This window comes from Mirounga angustirostris, unplaced genomic scaffold, assembly GCF_029215605.1.
Source record: "Mirounga angustirostris isolate CCGP_5_RB_7025 unplaced genomic scaffold, mMirAng1.0.hap1 SCAF_12, whole genome shotgun sequence".
Lineage (NCBI taxonomy): Eukaryota > Metazoa > Chordata > Mammalia > Carnivora > Phocidae > Mirounga > Mirounga angustirostris.
This window is the reverse complement of record NW_026991720.1, coordinates 26,281,198-26,299,281: the sequence shown is the minus strand read 5'-3', so window position 1 is coordinate 26,299,281 and position 18,084 is coordinate 26,281,198. Positions and strand designations below refer to the sequence as shown.

Sequence of the window (18,084 nt, the reverse complement as noted above, 5' to 3'; positions counted from 1 at the left end):
GAGTGAATGAATGAACGAATTGGCCAGGGTCACACGGGTAATGACAGCCAAAATGAGACTTACAATCTTCCATCTCCCAGTTCAGTGATTTGATCCAGTGTGTCTAAGACTGTATGTCACATTGTTATCAATGCTTTATGAATAATTCATTATGTGGCACAAAGCACAAAAGGTCAGACACACATTCTAGAATTGAATATTTTAAGGATTACCTTCTGTTTTGTAACAGTTCCTATCCATCACATTCATAAATCAAACATGAAATATTTGGGTTGCCATAAAGCTTATATTTATCTTAATATATTTCTGTAAATAGAGTTAAAAACAACAAAGTAGGTCTTAGAAGAGCTTTCACAAATTTTTTTCTTTTTTGGTAGTACAATATTTTGCCACTTTCTTCAGTAATAGAACATATTTAGGTTTGTCTTTATTTCCCACTAACTAAATAATGAAAGGCAAAGCTTTAAATAAGTAATTATTGATGTATCCTATATGCATTAAACTCAGAGTGAGCACAGTCACTGAAAGGTTATGTCACTCATGAATTCATTAAACATTCATTAGCCTCACCTCAGGTATAGGTGTCCTTGTTTACATATTTTAGATTTGCATACACATGCCCTGAACAAGATTTTAAAAATGTTTATGACCCTATGACCACCTTAATTATGAATCCCCAGGTAGATATTTGTGAAATCCTTACCCAGTGTGGCTTTCCCCCCTCTACCAGGTTTTTAAGCAGTTCAGTATACAAGGTGACACTAAGATAAGACAAGTGAAGTTTCAGTATGGGTGCCTCCATCTTCCTCCTGTGATTCTTGATCTCATGGCTGCCAAAGCCAGAAGAGACCTGGGGTAAAATGCTTGGTCATGGGGAAGGCTGTTATGGTTGGCCTGGCAGTTGGGGAAAGAAGGCTTCAAGTTTTCACAATGAATGACATTCTCATTCTCTAATGTATGGTCTTAACCCACTGTTTGAGAATTGTGTTTCACAGAGAGACCCCCGCCCCCCAGACCGAAAGATATTTAATTCTTTGATAAGGTTTTTGTGAATATTCGTGTAGAAATCCTCCATGTGATCCTGGGATAAGGCTGCACCACTGGAGGTATGTAATCTGTCACCTGGCCTTTGGGCTTGGTGAAATCTTCACTAGTTTTGTTAGTACCAATAGGTCACCAAAATTCCAGCAGTGATAGGCAGAGATGGATGCACAGGGAGGAACCTTATAGATGATATCCAATTCTTCAGTGGAGATCTGATCAATCTTATTTAACACATAGACACAAAGGATATAGATTCTGTTTCCTTCCACCATGTCAATGAGGTCATCTACTGTGGCATCACTATGCAGAGCCACGCCGGCATTACTAATTTTATATTCAGCTGGAATGCTCTTCACAATTTCAGCCTCCAGCTCACTTTGACGGCAAGTGACAGTGAGATTGATGACTCCCTTATCCTTCTTCTTAAAGCCAATGTTAGGGGGTTTGCTGTTCAAGTGAATGCTAAAGACTTTCAGCTTGTTTTCAATGATCTTCTCATGTCCCAATGGTTTCAGGACATCCAGAACAATCAGGATCAAGTTACACACTCAGGCCACTGCAATGACTTCCTTTACTTTTTCCATTCTTGGCACCTTCATTGATAACTGGGAGATCCAGAAGCTGAGTCTTGGCACCTTTGTATCTGATTACACCAGGAACTCTGGTGAGAGTAGTGAACTCAGGCTGTCATGTTGAAATACACCACTGCCAGGTTACTGAGCAGTGTTGACTTCTCTAAAGATGGAAAATCCACAAACCCAGTATTTGAACATCACCTGCTTGGCCACATCAAAATCTCCTAGCCCACTACCACCACCTTCTGGAGTAATGAGTTCTCTGCAAAGCTTAGAAAGGCAAGCCTTAATCAGGCTTATGTGGTGTGCAGTGGCCTTGTTTTTCTTGAGTCTGAGCCATCTCAGCTTCAATCTCTGTGATCTTGGTTAAAGTGCCACTCCTGGTGGCGAATCCCAGGGGGTGCAGTGGTCTCTATACCGTTTCCTGTCACACACCTGATGCAGATTAGCCAGTTCCATCAGGTGCTAATGCAATGCACAGACGAGGTACTTTCTCCTTCTAGTGAGAGTTCCACCTGTGACGCTCACGGAGACACATGGTGTGGAGCATTCTCCTCCCCCCTCCCCCCAGCCAACTCCCCATTTTTTTTTTATTGTTTTTTGTTTTTTTGTCATTTCTTTATTGGGGAAGGGGATGCATCATTCACTATGGAGCTTGGTGCTGGCCCCTATGTGCACACAGATTTGTATTGCTGAACTCTGCACACTGAATAAAACAAAGCAGAAAGATGAGTTTATTACAAGGGTTTTGACCTGCAAACTGGGAAACTCAGGCTATGGGAGCTGTGAGTTCCCAGTTGCTCACAGACTAAAGGGGTTTAAAAAAAAAATGTATTTATTTGAGAGAGCGAGAGAGCACGTGAGTGGGGGGAGGGGTAGAGAAAGAGAGAGAGACTCCTGGAGGAGCAGGGAGGCAGTGTGGGCTCCATCCCAGGACCCTGAGGTCATGAGCTGAGGCAAAATCAAAAATTGGTCGCTTAACTGACTGAGCCACCCAGGCGCCCCCAGACTAATGGGTTTTAATAAGGCAAATGCAGAATATATTTGACTTTTTCAGCTGACTGCCTAGTGGTCTTCTTCCTTATTTGGATCAGGGTAGCCCAATCAGTGGAACAAGGAAGTCCCAAGATGACAAAACAGACTTGGTGTTTGGGGATTGGCTGGCGTCCTTCGCTGATTTTTGAGAAGATCTGTAAATTTCTGTAACTTAGGTAAGTTTGTTTTGTTTTTCTTTAATGGGACTGTACTGGCCAACTTCATCTTGTCCTTAATATATGTGACTCCACTTTTGTTTTAGTTCTACAGTATACACACGTGTGTATACACATCTGCAGGAGGCCGGAGCTCTGACGGGTTGAGGAGCTCTAGCTCTTTTGTAAATGAGGGTATTGGAAAGAGGCTGATTCTAACAGATGGGTGGCTGTACCCCTACCCTGATGGGAAGCCAGCTCTGTCTGCATGACTGGATAAAGCACTGGGGGTTGGGTGGGAGTGGGGGTAACTAGATGGTGAGAGGAGCTCAGGTGGACGTAGCCTCCATCCCTCCCACCCCCTCGTGGAATGGGTGGCCAGGTCTAGCCCTGCCCCTGACGTAGGTCACTGGGCTCTGTGGGGACTGGGCCTGAAGACTCCAAGGGCTCCATGGGAGCTCTTCACCATGCCGTACTTGTCAGAGTCCATGACTCTTCATCTTTCATAATTTATATTAATCAAATGTTTGGGGGAGAGAAATGAGAAATTGAATCATTTATTATAAATAATTAATAGCAACTTGGCAGAGTGATGTGAATTATACTGCTGTCCCTTTCACTCTTTCTCCTATAGGCTGTAGTGTATAGAAAGCAGACACTAAAGTGGTGATTTAGCAACTGCCACATTATGTGATTTGAGATATGTTGGAAAAAGGAAAGGTTACAGAATTTAAAGTAGGGAAACACTAACAATTTGGGTTTTTTAAAGAAGTTTTTATTCTAAAAATTGTGGGGTTTTAAATTTGTAGTTAATACTAGAGAAGAGTTTGAATTTTGTTATGAAAGGGACAGTTTATTCACATAGACAAAAGGGTGTATTGATTAGTAGGAGTTACTATGTGGTGATTTAGAATAAATTTTGCCAAAAAAACCCCCTTAATTTCAGGATTTGGAAGGGTTTGGCTGAAGGGTTACCAGAAACAATGTAACGTGTTCTTAACTAATCACTTAACAGTTTTTTAAGACATGCTTGAGGGCAAAATAGAGACATGCAGACAAGATGATTCTAAAGATGAGCAAACTTTTAGTTGTTACAAAAATGTAACTGAAGATTCCTACATAGCAGTTGCACAAATAATTGACACAATTCTGTTTGAAATTTAGTAATGGCTTAGAACACAGAGGCATACTTATAAAACTAATTAACATTCATCTAGCAGTGCTAAATTAATAGCTAATGTAATCTGGAGTAGAATCAGAATTCAGAAATATCTCTAAGAGTTGGAAATAATGGGCTCAGTTTGATAAGAAAGTATATCAAATGTCTAGAATAGACAAATTCATAGAGACAGAAAGTAGATTAATTGTTACTAGGGCCTGGGGGAAGTGGGCAATGGAGGGTGATTACTAATGAATAGTTTCTATTGGAGTGATGACATGTTCTGGAATTAGTTAAGGGTAATGGTTGCATAATTTTGTGAATATTCTAAAACGTACTAAATGTACACCTTAAAAGGGTGAATTTTATGGTAAGTGAATTATATCTCAATAAAAAGTTTAAAAAGACATTTATGGCTAATAAACTAGGAATAGAACAAAAACTTATGAAAAACAGAAGGAAACTGAACACAGTAAAGAGTTTTTATCTTGCACAGGTAACCAGGTAAGACTAGTTGCATTCAAAGTAACTTATGACTGAAAAAATGATAAAAATAAAAGTAGTTATTATCTCCATTATTGTTTGGCATTGTTTTAGATATTCTAACCAGGACATATGTTTTAAATATTCTAACATGATATATATCATATTTAAATACTGGAAAAGAGAAGGCAATGCTATATTTAGTGCAGATGATTTGATTATCTGCGAAGAACACACAAAGGATTTAAAATGAAAACATTTATTTTTATTTTATTTTATTTAAGCATAGTTGACACACAATGTTACATTAGTTTCAGGTGTACAACATAGTGATTTGACAAGTCTGTACATTATGCTATGCTCACCAGAAGTGTAGCTACCATTTGTCACCTTGCAACACTATTACAATACCGTTGACTATATCCCTTATGTTGCAGCTTTCATCCCCAACACTTATTCGTTCAAAATGAAAACATTTAAATTTGAAATTGAAAGAATTCAAAAAGGTGGACGGATAGAAAAAGAATTGTTTTTAAAAAAAATCAACAACTTTCCTATATGTTATAAACAAACCAGCATAACAGAATATCAAATGGAAAAGAGAGCTCATTCACAATAACTGTCTAATAATAAAATACTCAGGAGTTAAATTCATAAGATATGTGCAAAGATGAAACCCTTATATGGGTCTCAGAGATGGATAATTGTAGGAAATTGATTGAAAACAATTTCAATCAGAAGTTGTTACAGAATTTTTGGTACAGAATTGGTACAGAATTTTTCTAGGTAGAGAAAATATTTTTTAGGTAGAGAATCCAAAACTTCTATCTGATTTATAAATGGCTTTAAGAAACAAGAAAGTTTACATAACCCTGTCCAGTAAGCAGCAGTGTCTATAATAGTTTAATAAGAATACATTGAGAAAGAGGTAGAAGAATAGGTTGATAGATAAACAAGTGGCAATAGACAGATAAATGGAGGCATATAGAAAATCAAAAACTCAGGAACTAGTATATTTAAGTATTTGGTTTGTGATAAAGGTGACATCTCAAATAGTAGAAAAAATGAATTATTAAATGATTTCCAAGAAAATTATTTAGAAAAAAAATAAATGTATTTTCTATTTCTTCTATACACCAAATTTCAGATTTATTTAAGAGTTTCTATAAAAATTAAATCTTAAAAAAGTATTGGAAGAAAATATAGGTTAATTTTTATGTAATGTATGTCTTGAAGAAGGCCTCCAGCCATTATTAAGAAATGAATATTCTTTTGAATACAGGAAAATACAGGAAATTTACATAGGGTATAAAAGGCAAAAAAAAAAAACAAGTTGGAAAAGCACTGCAATATATATGACAAGGTTTAATGTCCTCAATACAGAATATTCTCTAAAACATTTCAAAGAGAGAGATCAAAAGAAAAATGATCAAAGGCCAAGAAAAAGCAATTTCTAAGAATACAAATAACCAGTAGACATATAAAATGTTCAAATGTACTAGTAATTGAAGAAATTTGAATTTAAATAACAATAATATATTGGCTAATACTAAGAAGTCTGATAATACCCAGTTTTTAAGCTGGAGTTAGGAACAGACTTTTCCATTCATAGACTGGTGTTCAGGGTCTAAATTGCCATCATGTTTCTGAATGACAATTTGCTAGTATCTATCAAAAGCCTTAGAAATGTGGGTACACTTTGACCCAGTAATCACTGTTCTCAGAATATACCCTAGGGAAATCATTATGTAAATGCCCACAAATGAATATTTGAGAAATATTTCTGCAGGATTTTTTATAATGGGGGAAATTTTAAACAGTATCAAGTAGGTTAAATGAATTATGGCCATAGTAATTTCCCCAAATCATCATAAAAATATTTCCAGTCCCACATGCTTTTCCTTAACCTTGTCCCTCCCCTGTTTGCAGTTGGAGTCCTCCCCCTGGACCTGGGAGGACTTTGTGGCTTTCTCATTGAATAGAATATGCTGAAAGTGATGTTTAAAGGCAATATGACTTTCCATCTGGTTCTGTCTCTTAGAATTTTTCTCCCTCAAAACCCTGTTTGTTGTGTTTCCATGTTGTGAGGAATCCCAGACTACATGGCAAGGTCACCTGTAGGGGTTCTAATAGAAAGTCAGAATCTAGTATTCATGTAAGTGATTGAGATTTCAGATAAAACCAGCCTCCAGCCTTTGAGCCACTACAGCTGATTCTAAGTAGAGCAGAGACAAGTCTGTTGAGTTCTTCCAAACCATAGATTTGAGAGCAAAAGAAAGACTGTTGTTTTAAGTCACTACATTTTGAAGTGGTTTCTTACATGGCCATAGTACCTTGAACATTGTTGTTATATCTAAAACCGGAATATTATGAAGCCATTTCACACAAAAATATAGATGAATAAATATGTATCTTAAAAATTTAAAGACATTTACAAAGTTACAGCTTGGAAAATGTTCATAAGATCATAGAATATATATAATTACATATTGTATGTGTGCACAAAAAATGCACATAAATATCCAACAGCCAGCATATGTATGCATAGAAAAAGAGGTTGACAAAATATTTACCAAAATGGAAATGCTGGTTATCTTCAAATGTTTGGAATAAAGGGATGATTTATACTTAATTTTTATTCTTGCTCATTTTGCTTACTTGCTGTATTTTCTAATTTTTCTTAAAGTGGACATTGATCATTTGTTCAATAAGGATGAAACAAATTTGGACTTAAATTAATCAACTGATGAAATACAAAATATGGATGAACCTGGCTCAGTAGTTGTTCTTAGAAAAAGACAGGAGTTTTAGTTGATTACAAGTTCAGCCAAAAGTGCTCTGTAACTGCCTAAGTGTTAATGCAAAATTAGGTAGCAATTACAAAATTCAAGAGTCCAAAGCACTGGAGGCCATAGTCCTATTATATGACACACTGAACAGATTAGACTTTGAGGTATCAACAGTTTAAGAAGAACTGCAACTGCATTTCTTCCAGAAGGGAAGATGGTGATGGTGGTAAGGTCTGAAAGAGGGTTATGAGGCATAGTAGAAACATCAGGGAATCCTGTCGTGTTAGGAAAGAAAAAAAAGACTAACAGATACAGGTATGGAGAAGTAGGGTTAGACTTCATCTGGATAATTTTAGAAAGCAAGAATTAAACAATAAATGAAAACCTCAAAGAGATAGATTCAGCTCAGTTGAAGACGATACTTTCAGTTAAATTGAGATATTAAAAAATTAACCAAAGAACGTAGTGAATCCTCCTCTCCTCCAGGTTCCTGGATGTCAGGATGTTTAGATGAGAACTCTATACTTCATGAGGGGGTCTTCTGGGGTATCATTTAAAGTCCTGTTCCTGCTCAAATCTACAAGAGTCTCAGTCATAGGATCAGAGCCCCAACAATACACTCTCTGGGCAGGATTCTGTAAAGTCACTCCTTAGCATAACTTTTTCTAACAGGATGGCTTTCTGAATTCCCAGTCTCTGCTAATTAGTACAGCTGAGCTAAGTTTGGTGGTGATTTTTCTCAGAATTAAGGACTCCTATTTCTGAAGATGATGTGTGTTTTTAATTAAGTCTCCTCATTAAAACTTTCTAGCTTTGATTGTCAGTGTCTGTCTCCATGCAGCACATAATAGATATTTGGCCATTTCTTATTTAATCTGATTAATGCAGAAAGCTCATCTTAGTCATTCAGCCCCACAAAGTGAATTTAAAGCTTTTGTTTCCCAGATAGGCTGAGTGTAGATCTGTTTCTTATGTACTTCTTTTAAGTGGGGTTCGTGACACACCTTAAAATTCTGGTTAGCTACAGAGAGAAGATTTTATCAAGTTGTTTGAAGAAAAAAGATATATATTTTTTCTCTACCAGAAATTATGAGAAAACAATTTAAATGGAGCATTTGAAAGAAAAATAATTTTTTATTAAAAAAGGAAGAAGAAAATAAACTCTATGAGTTTTGTTAAGACCCATGCAATTTTCCTATCATGAGAATCCTCGCCCCTGGACCTGCCCTCTCACTCATGTTTAGCTAGCACTAATGGATTTCACGAGGTCTGTATTTATAATAAAACACCACCCTACCTTATCTTGCTAAAGCATAGGCACAGGTCTCTAAACACTTGATATTTGGACCAAATGGTCTGCCTCCATTACCTCCTTCCATAGCTCTCCTTTGGTCTTGCAAACAGGAGGTGATATTGGGTTATGAAATAAGAGCATATTTCCAGAAAATACATGGTCCCCTTCTTTTGGCTTTCATCTAGATGCATTCAAATAACTGGACCCAGCATGTGGCATTGAAAGGGGGATTTTATGGTACTTACAAAATAATCAAATTTGATTTGTTAACTGTACCTAAAATGAACATAGGCAGTTCCTAATAATACAATTCAAACAAAATCTTCCATAATAATAATAGCAGAGAAACTCTGTGTATAAAATTCAGGAGAAGATAAAGTTATGTTATAGATATTTAAATATTCCATTTGCTAGAAATGATGTCTCTTTGGAATACATCTAATAAAGCATTTTCTGAGGAAATTTAAAAAGACAAATCCCCATTTAGAAGATAAATAATACGCAAAAAGAAGAGATATATAAATGTATGATATAACTGTCTTTACTAATCATTTGGAAAGCCTTTTCAGCAAAAAATCCCAGTGTAGACTATGTGCAGATGATCTGTACTATTTACTATCAGTCAAGATACAGATCACTTTTTTTTTTTTTGAAGATTTTATTTATTTGTCAGAGAGAGAGAGTGAGCACAAGCAGGGGGAGCTGCAGAGGGGCAGCGGGAGAGGGAGAAGCAGGCTCCCCGTTGAGCAGGGAGATGATGCGGGGCTTGATCCCAGGACCCTGGGACCATGACCTGAGCTGAAGGCAGACGCTTAACCGACTGAGCCACCCAGGTGCCCCCAGATCACTTTCAAGTAAAATTAGTCCTAGGAATAATCCATATTTGGCTAACTTTTGCTTTACTAGTTGTAAAAATTCCTGAACTACTTGCCAAATTGGTGAAATGTTCTTTTCCTTGTGGGAAGATCCATATAATGGTATGTGGAAGAGGAGGACTTACACTGATTCTTCTCTGCCCTTTGGAAAAGGACCCACTCAATTGGACTTATCACTCAATTCCCACCGGTGAACTCTGTCCATTTGGTGGGCAGTCCTTGAATACTATGACTTTTCATTGGTCAAGCACCTGAGAAATTTTATCTCATTGACAGATATGATTATATAGAAACAAAAACAAACAATCCTCCCCCTAAATAAAGGAAAAAACACCTCCATTTTAGCTTAATAATATTCTCTATGTGTAAAGGATTAGAAGATGTAGAGAGTAATAGATCATGAGGTTCCCTTCATTTCCCTCTGAGAGTGGTTGCATATTTACCTGAATTAGGCATTGATTGCCGGGTTTGGGCGCATCTCAAGTTTGGAAGACAAATTCATAGTCATTACTAAACATATGTTGAGAAATCATAACCACGTTTTCAGATCTGATCACCTTCTCTGCCTTTGCTCTGCCTCTACTCTTCTTCTAGCTCAGCTTGTAGGAGTGGTTGAATATATGGGTTTTGGGTTATGATTACCTGGTCCCATCCCAGCTCTATCACTTACCAGCATGTGAGATGGACAAGTCGCTTAACATTCTTATGTTCTGGATTCTTTATCTTTAAAGTAGGGATAGTACTTCTGCCTCATGATTTTGTGCAGATTAATAGACTAATGCTAGTAACAAGCTTAGTGAAAAGTCTTGTGGAGGCTATGGTGTAGGACTCAATGACTATAGCTATTATTGCTATTATCTTAACGGTGTTTGGTATACACAAAGGAAAGAAATAGCAAACTTGCTCTTTGCGCTGATTCTGTTTTCCACTAGTGTATGTGTTATTGAGCAGGAATTTTCTCTTCTGTGTGCTCTGTTTTTCTTTCATTCTTTTTCATTCTTATACATTTTAGCATTCTTTTCAGGAGAATAATGTACCCATCTTGAAGATTCAATACATATAAGTGGCATCTGCCAGCCATATCCCAAAGAAGCCAAATATAATTTACAGGAGCCAGGTGTCAGAAATCTGAGAAGTATACCACTACTATAGGAATTTCTTTACAGGCATACCTCAGAGATATTGTGGGTTTGGTTCCGGACCACCACAATAAAGTGAACATTGCAATAAAGTGAGTCAAATGAATTTTTTGGTTTCCCAGTAGGTATAAAAGTTACATTTATACTATACTGTAGTCTGTTAAGTGTGCATTAGCACTAGGTTTAAAACACAATGTACATACCTTAATTAAAAACTTTATTGCTGAAAATTGCTAACCATCATCTGAGCTTTCAGCGAGTCATAATTCACTGACCACAGAGATCATCATAAAAATATAGTAATCATGAAAAAGTTTGAAATGTTGTGAGAATTACCAAAATGTATTACAGAGACATGAACCAAGCAAATGCTTGGAAAAATGGTTCCGGTAGTCTTGCTCAACACAGGGTCGTCACACGCCTTCCATTTGTGAAAAATGGAATATCTGTCAAACACAGTAAAGACAAGCACAAGAAAATGACATACCCTTGTATTTAGTGACACAAAATTCTCTTTGTCTAGTAAAAGTATTTCAAAGAAAACAAAAGAATAATTTCTCTTCTTAGGAAATAATTTATACATTATGATTTCTTCAGGTTCCAAGAAAACACAAATGCTATTTGCAGCAAGATTAAATGATGAATCTAGGTTCATCTATAAACTTGATAATATCAGTGATTCCTAAAACTGGTAGCTCATCAAGACCCTCTGGGAATTTTTTTTTTTTTTTTAAGACTTCTGTAAAATCTGGATCCATTGGTTGCTGATCAGGTGCAGGAGGAGGTGGGGATGTGGTTGAAGTGTAGACTAGTGGCGAGAGGGCATGGGAGTACCAGACAAGGACTAAAGCTAGGAACATTTCAGATTATGGCACATCCTTCCTATTGCTCTGACACTCTGAATTTCATCCTGACTTCTTTGAATTCCCTTAGAAAGAAAATTTGGCAAAAAAATAAAAAATAAAAAAGGCAAAGCTATAAACAGTTAGTTAGTGGTGCAGTTGTGGTCATTAATTTTGCAACTTCCATCACCATGTCTCCCAAAGGGTAAGAATCCTTAGGCTGTGAAAGTATTTTGCCCAAGAGGCCACATGAGAGACCAGGAGGCATAGGACCAAGAACTAGGCAGACATCTTCTATGTTTGACCACTGTACTCAGCGAATGTACCTGATGTAAGCATCTACTTTAAAGATACCAACTTAATTCTGAGAATGTGGATGTGTTAGGGAGGGTTTAAAGGATTATTCTAGCACAGAGGACCCATCTGTATACCCTCCAGACGCTTAACTCTCTTTGGTGTTTTGAAGTCCTGACATCCTTCCAAAGGAGATGTTTTCATAATTCTAAGACTTCCTGAAGTCTCAGGGCAGTAGAATCGCCTTTGTTTTGTGGTACTTGGAAAGAAGCTGTACTTCCTTCAGTTCTCCTCATTTCGGTAAATGCAGCGTGAGCATACATCCCACTGTGCCTGGTGTTAGAGTGTGCAAAGTGGCCACAATACTTAGCAGTAGCTCTCACCAAAAGGTGGAGTCCGGTTCCCCACTCCTTACGAGAACTGAGGATTGATTTTGTGCCCTTCTTTGACACACTGAATGTAGTAGAAATGATGAGTTGCAAGTCATGTGATTTATGAGCCTAGGCCTCGAGAGGTCTTGTAGCTTCAAATTTTGTTGCTTGTAAAACCCTGTTGCGACCCTGTGAGTGAGCCAGCCTGATCGATGATGAGAGACCAGAGGCACATTTGCTCCAATATCCCTGGTTGACAACAACCAGACATATGAGTCCATAGTGATTCAAAGACCATCTTAGATTCTGTAGCCACCTTCAGACTGGCCTTCTCCAGTCTGCCTGTGAGCCCAGAGGAAATCCTCCAAGCAGGATCAGACCACAAAATGCTTCTACCTAACTCACTCAGTTAAATAAATGTTGTTTAAATCCAATGAGTAGTATGTTATAGCAAAAGCCAGCTAATACACCTGGGACAGTCCTGGTGTAGACCCGTTGTCATACAGTAACCATCAGTAATGCCTCCTTTTATTCTCAAAACTATCTTTGTTTGAGTAAAAGTTATAAAGTCTGCTTAAGCAAGTAGTACCATCAACTACTTACTTGCCAGGCAAATTTTACACTGAAAAACATAAATTAGATAGTTTCTTTCTGGTTTAAACTCCTCAAGTGAATTCCAATGTTATTTAGAATAAAATGCAAACTCTTCCAGCCTCTATAAGGTCTTATATAATCTGTCCCCATTCCCACCTTTGTAGATTTCACTCATGCCATTCTCCCTCTGCTTCTACCGTCCAGTGCACAGGCCTCCTTTTTGCTCCACGAACAGCAGGAGTTCTTTCTTAAAACCTCAGGGACTATGTTTTTCTTTCTATTTCTAAGTTCTTCCTTCTGCTCTACACAAGCTGCTTCTTCTGATCCTTTAGTGCTGGGCTCATCCCTCCACTCAGAGAGGCCCAACCTGAGTCTTAAAAACAGCACACTCTTCATTTACATCATATAATTTATCACAAAATGTTATTTGAAAAAATAAGGTAGTCCACATGATACTATCAGCCTCTCCCAGTAACAAATAAGCTCCTCGGGAGGATGGCATTCCAGCGTCTTTGAGGAACACCCAGCAGAGAGGAGCTAAATACATATTTGGTGAATAAATGCTATATGCTCAACTCTGAACTTAGAATGTTCAGATCCTGGATTGGAGGGTCTCCTCTTCTGTTTCGAGAGTGTTTTGTTTTGACAAAGTCACTTACCCTGGCGGCATTTGTTTCACCATCTTGAACATTAAAAAAAAATGGGATATTAAATGTGATAATGGAAGAATGCAAGGTCAGCTGGAAGGTGTTGGGAAATGTCAGCTCTTATTGTTCGCCTTTATCTCTCCAAATGAGGTGATGCTTTTTATATCAGATATATACTTATTTAAAACGTGTTTTTGGTAGGGATTAAGTGCTTTCCATACAGTTCAGCGTTGCCTGTACTTCTTATCTCAAAAGTGAAAAAAGCACTGCCAATCCCATCCTATCCCCTTCTGCATCCGTGAATTACTATTTCTTTGGTGAGTCTGATTGAACTGAAGGCAAAATGAGCAGTTGTGGCTCATCTTATTGTAAGTCTACTCTCATGTATTTCTTGTCCATCAGATTACAGCTTTTTAAAAAAAAAACATTTTGAAACAGACAAGTAGATTCATTTTTTTTTGTTATAGGTGTTTTTCCCCTTTCAACTGAAATAATATCTTGAACTGATATCTCATCATCCCACCTCAGTATAGTTTGAAAGTGATGAGACTTGCTCCTGATTTGATGTTGAATGATTGTAAAACTGGAATTATGGGGATCAAAAAGCTGGTGCTGTTTTCAAAGAAATACTGAATATCAGTAGTTGTAGATAGAGCACAATGCAGCTTTCTATTAATAAAGTGACTAGTGAACAGTTATATATTACAGTGAGAATACATTTCACAAGGGCCTTTTAAAATGAATATGTAAAATAATTCAAAAAAGGAAACAAACTATATTTTTGTAATATATTTTTCCCAAAAGCATATTCATAACACTTATAAAATACATATTTTTTTGTGCGTTTATAAATGACCCTAAATATTCTGTTCAAACGGGACTGACCGTGAGCAAGACTGTGGTATTGACAGTTTGGTCCTTGGCTTTACTCCTTTCAGTTGGTATTCCTTGCCAAATGGAGCATAAGTAACACACATTCAGGATAGGTAATATTTTTCCTCTTTTTTTTTTTTTTTTAACAGGAAGTGTAACAATATGTACATAACAAACCTTTCAGAAAGTACAAATGTGTTTATAGTAAAATATCAACTCTCCTCTCACTATAGATTCTTCATTCCCCCTGGAAGTAACCTCTGCTGAGTTTCTTTTTATGTATCTGTTCTGTGCATATGCATATATATTTTATATACATGTAAATGATATTTATCTTAAGTATTATGAAGAATCTCTTGTCCCCCAGGTGGTTCTCTCCTTTGGAAACTGTCTTAACCTTTGTTGATCTCAGATGCCTCATCTATATAATTAACCCAACTTCAGAGAGTTAATTTGGGATTAACTGGTTATTCTTCATGAAGCCCCTGGAAGAGTTCTGGCACAAGGGAGCCATTCTGCGTTAGCTGGTATTGTATTCACATTTTGCCCAAGATCTTGCATCACTGATTGACATAATTACATCTTTTTTTTTTTAAAAGATTTTATTTATTTATTTGCGAGAGAGAATGAGAGACAGAGAGCACGAGAGGGAGGAGGGTCAGAGGGAGAAGCAGACTCCCCGCTGAGCAGGGAGCCTGATGTGGGACTCGATCTCGGGACTCCAGGATCATGACCTGAGCCAAAGGCAGTCGCTTAACCGACTGAGCCACCCAGGCGCCCCCGACATAATTACATCTTAATAAGGGTATTTAAATTTTGAATCCAAACGATTTCATCTCAAAAAAAAAAAAAAGTTCCATGGTACAGACTATAAGAAGCTTCACACATAGACAAATTCTTACCAAATTCAAAAGAGGATTAAAAATCGTTTAAGCATGAGCTTAGAATATGCAGTTTATTTACTACAGAGCAAAGTTTACCTTTCTTTAGATGCCTTTGTTTTAATGCTAAATGTCGGAGGAAGATGAAGTAATATAGATAAGGACTTTCTTTGTCTTTACTCGTTTGTTTATTTATTCATTTAAAAATATATGTCCTGTATACTTACTCTGTATCTACACAAACCTAGGTGACTCAAAGGCAAATAAAATAATCACAGTCCCTATTACTGTGGGGTTTCCAGGGTGGTGGGGACGAAGTTTATCAGTGAAATAATTATGTATATAATATTAGTAACAAAATGTGAAATACAAGATGTATTTGTGTGGGGGGGTATAACCTAGTCCTGTATAGGGTGTGAAGGAGGCCCTTTCGGTGGAATTTTGAAGGAAAAAGGTTTTGATCTAATAATTTTATTTCAAGCCAGTTTCAGTTTGTCATTCAATTCTGAAGGCAACTGAGAGTTATTTTCTGTTATTGAAAGGATTATAAAATATAACTCTCATATACTTCCCTAAAACATATTGTTAGATGATATATTCCAACAGGCTCTCTTTCTCATTCTCCCTTTTTCTTGACAAAGCTCTTCTTCTTCCTGTCCATATAGAAATCTGCAAAATCAATGTGGAATACTTAAACAAATTTCTATTAACTTTACCCGATTTCTTATGAATTAGAATTTGTGTTAGTTTATGCCACTGTGCTTTTAGTTTTAGTGCATATTATTAATAATTATTTTAATTTTATTGGGCTTCTAGTATTTCTATGAAAATAAAAACAATGATTATAGTCCTCATACCATAATTTATTTGCTCTTTCTCCTATTGTTACTTATTTTGATATTATAAATGTAAACTCTTTCTGTTAGACAATATGCTGCAATGAATAAATGTGTGCATCTATATAATTTTTCACCTGTGCAAATGTATCTGAAAAATGTTATATGTTGGATAGTTGTATCAGAGGTTTCTGTAATTGTTAGTTATTGCCAAAATTTTTTTTTAAAGATTTTATTTATTTATTTGAGAGAGAGAATGAGATAGAGCACATGAGAGGGGGGAGGGTCAGAGGGAGAAGCAGGCTCCTTGCCGAGTAGGGAGCCCAATGCGGGACTCGATCCCGGGACTCCAGGATCATGACCTGAGCCGAAGGCAGTCGCTCAACCGACTGAGCCACCCAGGTGCCCGAAATACTGACATTTTAAGTGTACATTAACAGTTGAAGTTAGAGATAGGAGCAATGAATAGGGATTTAAAAAGCAGAGAAGTTAACATGAATTCTTTTTTTTTTTTTAAGATTTTATTTATTTATTTGAGAGAGAGAGAATGAGAGACAAAGAGCATGAGAGGGAAGAGGGTCAGAGGGAGAAGCAGACTCCCTGCCGAGCAGGAAGCCCTATGCGGGACTCGATCCCGGGACTCCAGGATCATGACCTGAGCCGAAGGCAGTGGCTTAACCAACTGAGCCACCCAGGCGCCCCAGTTATTACCAAATTTTTGTTCATAGTAATTGCACTAATATATATTCCAATCAGCAATGTGTGAAGATGCCTGTTTTCCCATCATCTTACTAATGGAGTGTTTTCTCAAACTTTCCAGTTTTTACAAATATGATAAGATAAAGTGGCATCTCAAAGTAGTTTAATTATATTTTTCATTATAGATGATTTTGAACATCTGTTTATGTGTTTAAAAGTTACTTGCATTTCCTTTTCATGACCTTTGCCTATTTTTCATTTTTTAAATTTATTTTTAGTCACTGATATATTCTAGTAAGAGTAGTTCTTTGTGATAAAATTACAAATATTTTTCCCGGGTTGCCTTTTGGGTTTATTTATGGTATTTCTTTCTTTCTTTTTTTTTTTTTTAAAGATTTTATTTATTTATTTGAGAGAGAGAATGAGAGAGAGAGCATGAGAGGGGGGAGGGTCAGAGGGAGAAGCAGACTCCCCGCCGAGCAGGGAGCCCGATGCGGGACTCGATCCCAGGACTCCAGGATCATGACCTGAGCCGAAGGCAGTCGCTTAACCAACTGAGCCACCCAGGCGCCCTATTTATGGTATTTCTTGACTTGTAGAATGTTTGTTTGTTTGTTTTTTTAATGTAGTGAAAGTTATCTTTGAGAACTCTGGATTCTGAGTGATGGTTAGAACATCCTTTCCTATTCCAGGTTTATATGTGAAGTTTATATATGAAACTCCGTAGCTTCCTCCACTACTTTTATAGTTTCTTCTTCTTTTTTTTTACAGTTAAATTTTTGCTTATAATTATTACTTATGAAATATGTCAGAAAAGAATCCACCCTAATTTTACTCCAGACTTCTGGGGGAGCAGAAATTGGAGTCCAAGTTCTATGAAGTAAATTGGGCTCTGGTAGATGCCTGTAGCTTTGAAGAAAGACCCAGAGGATACAACCCCAGAGTGCGGGTGAAGTGTATATAAAGAGGCCTTCAAAGAGACTGAAGTTAGCTCTGAAACATTTCCGTTTCTGGGAGTGGATGAAGATAATCCCATGTTCATAGTGCCCCCAGCAGAAACAAAAAATAAATCACTTCTGGAAGAAGCTGATGTCATTTTAGGCCCCAACTGAAATTATTTATACAATCAATTTTGCAAATACAATGTCTGGAACAAAATTAAAAATCTCCAAGATATCAAGGCACATGAAGAGAAAAGACTGATTTGAAAGAAACCCAAAGAAACACGCAATAAAAAAGACTCATCAAAGACCCTGAAATAACAAGTTTATTGGGCTAAAGGAGATAAAATATGAACTTAAACATTTGGCAGAGAATTGGGGCGCCTGGGTGCCTCAGTCTGTTGAGCATCCAACTCTTGATTTCAGCTCAGGTTGTGATCTCAGGGTCATGAGATGGAGCCCTGCGTTGGGCTCCATGCTCAGCGAGGAGTCTGCTTCTCTCCCTCTTCCTTTCCCTCTGCCCCTCCCCCCCAACCATGGGTGCTCTCTTTCTCTCTC

General features: G+C 37.2%; 1 long non-coding RNA gene and 1 pseudogene across 1 annotated transcript in view; one reads left to right on the top strand and one right to left on the bottom strand.

The window, feature by feature from the left end:
* Positions 1–783: 783 nt before the first annotated feature.
* Positions 784–2,157, bottom strand: LOC123836115 (developmentally-regulated GTP-binding protein 1-like; annotated as a pseudogene).
* Positions 2,158–2,657: 500 nt separating this feature from the next.
* LOC135362184 (uncharacterized) overlaps positions 2,658–18,084 on the top strand; it is a 76,610-nt gene continuing 61,183 nt past the window's right edge. The window contains exon 1 of the long non-coding RNA XR_010406658.1: positions 2,658–2,830. This is a non-coding gene — a long non-coding RNA (uncharacterized LOC135362184). The remainder of the gene's footprint in view (positions 2,831–18,084) is intronic.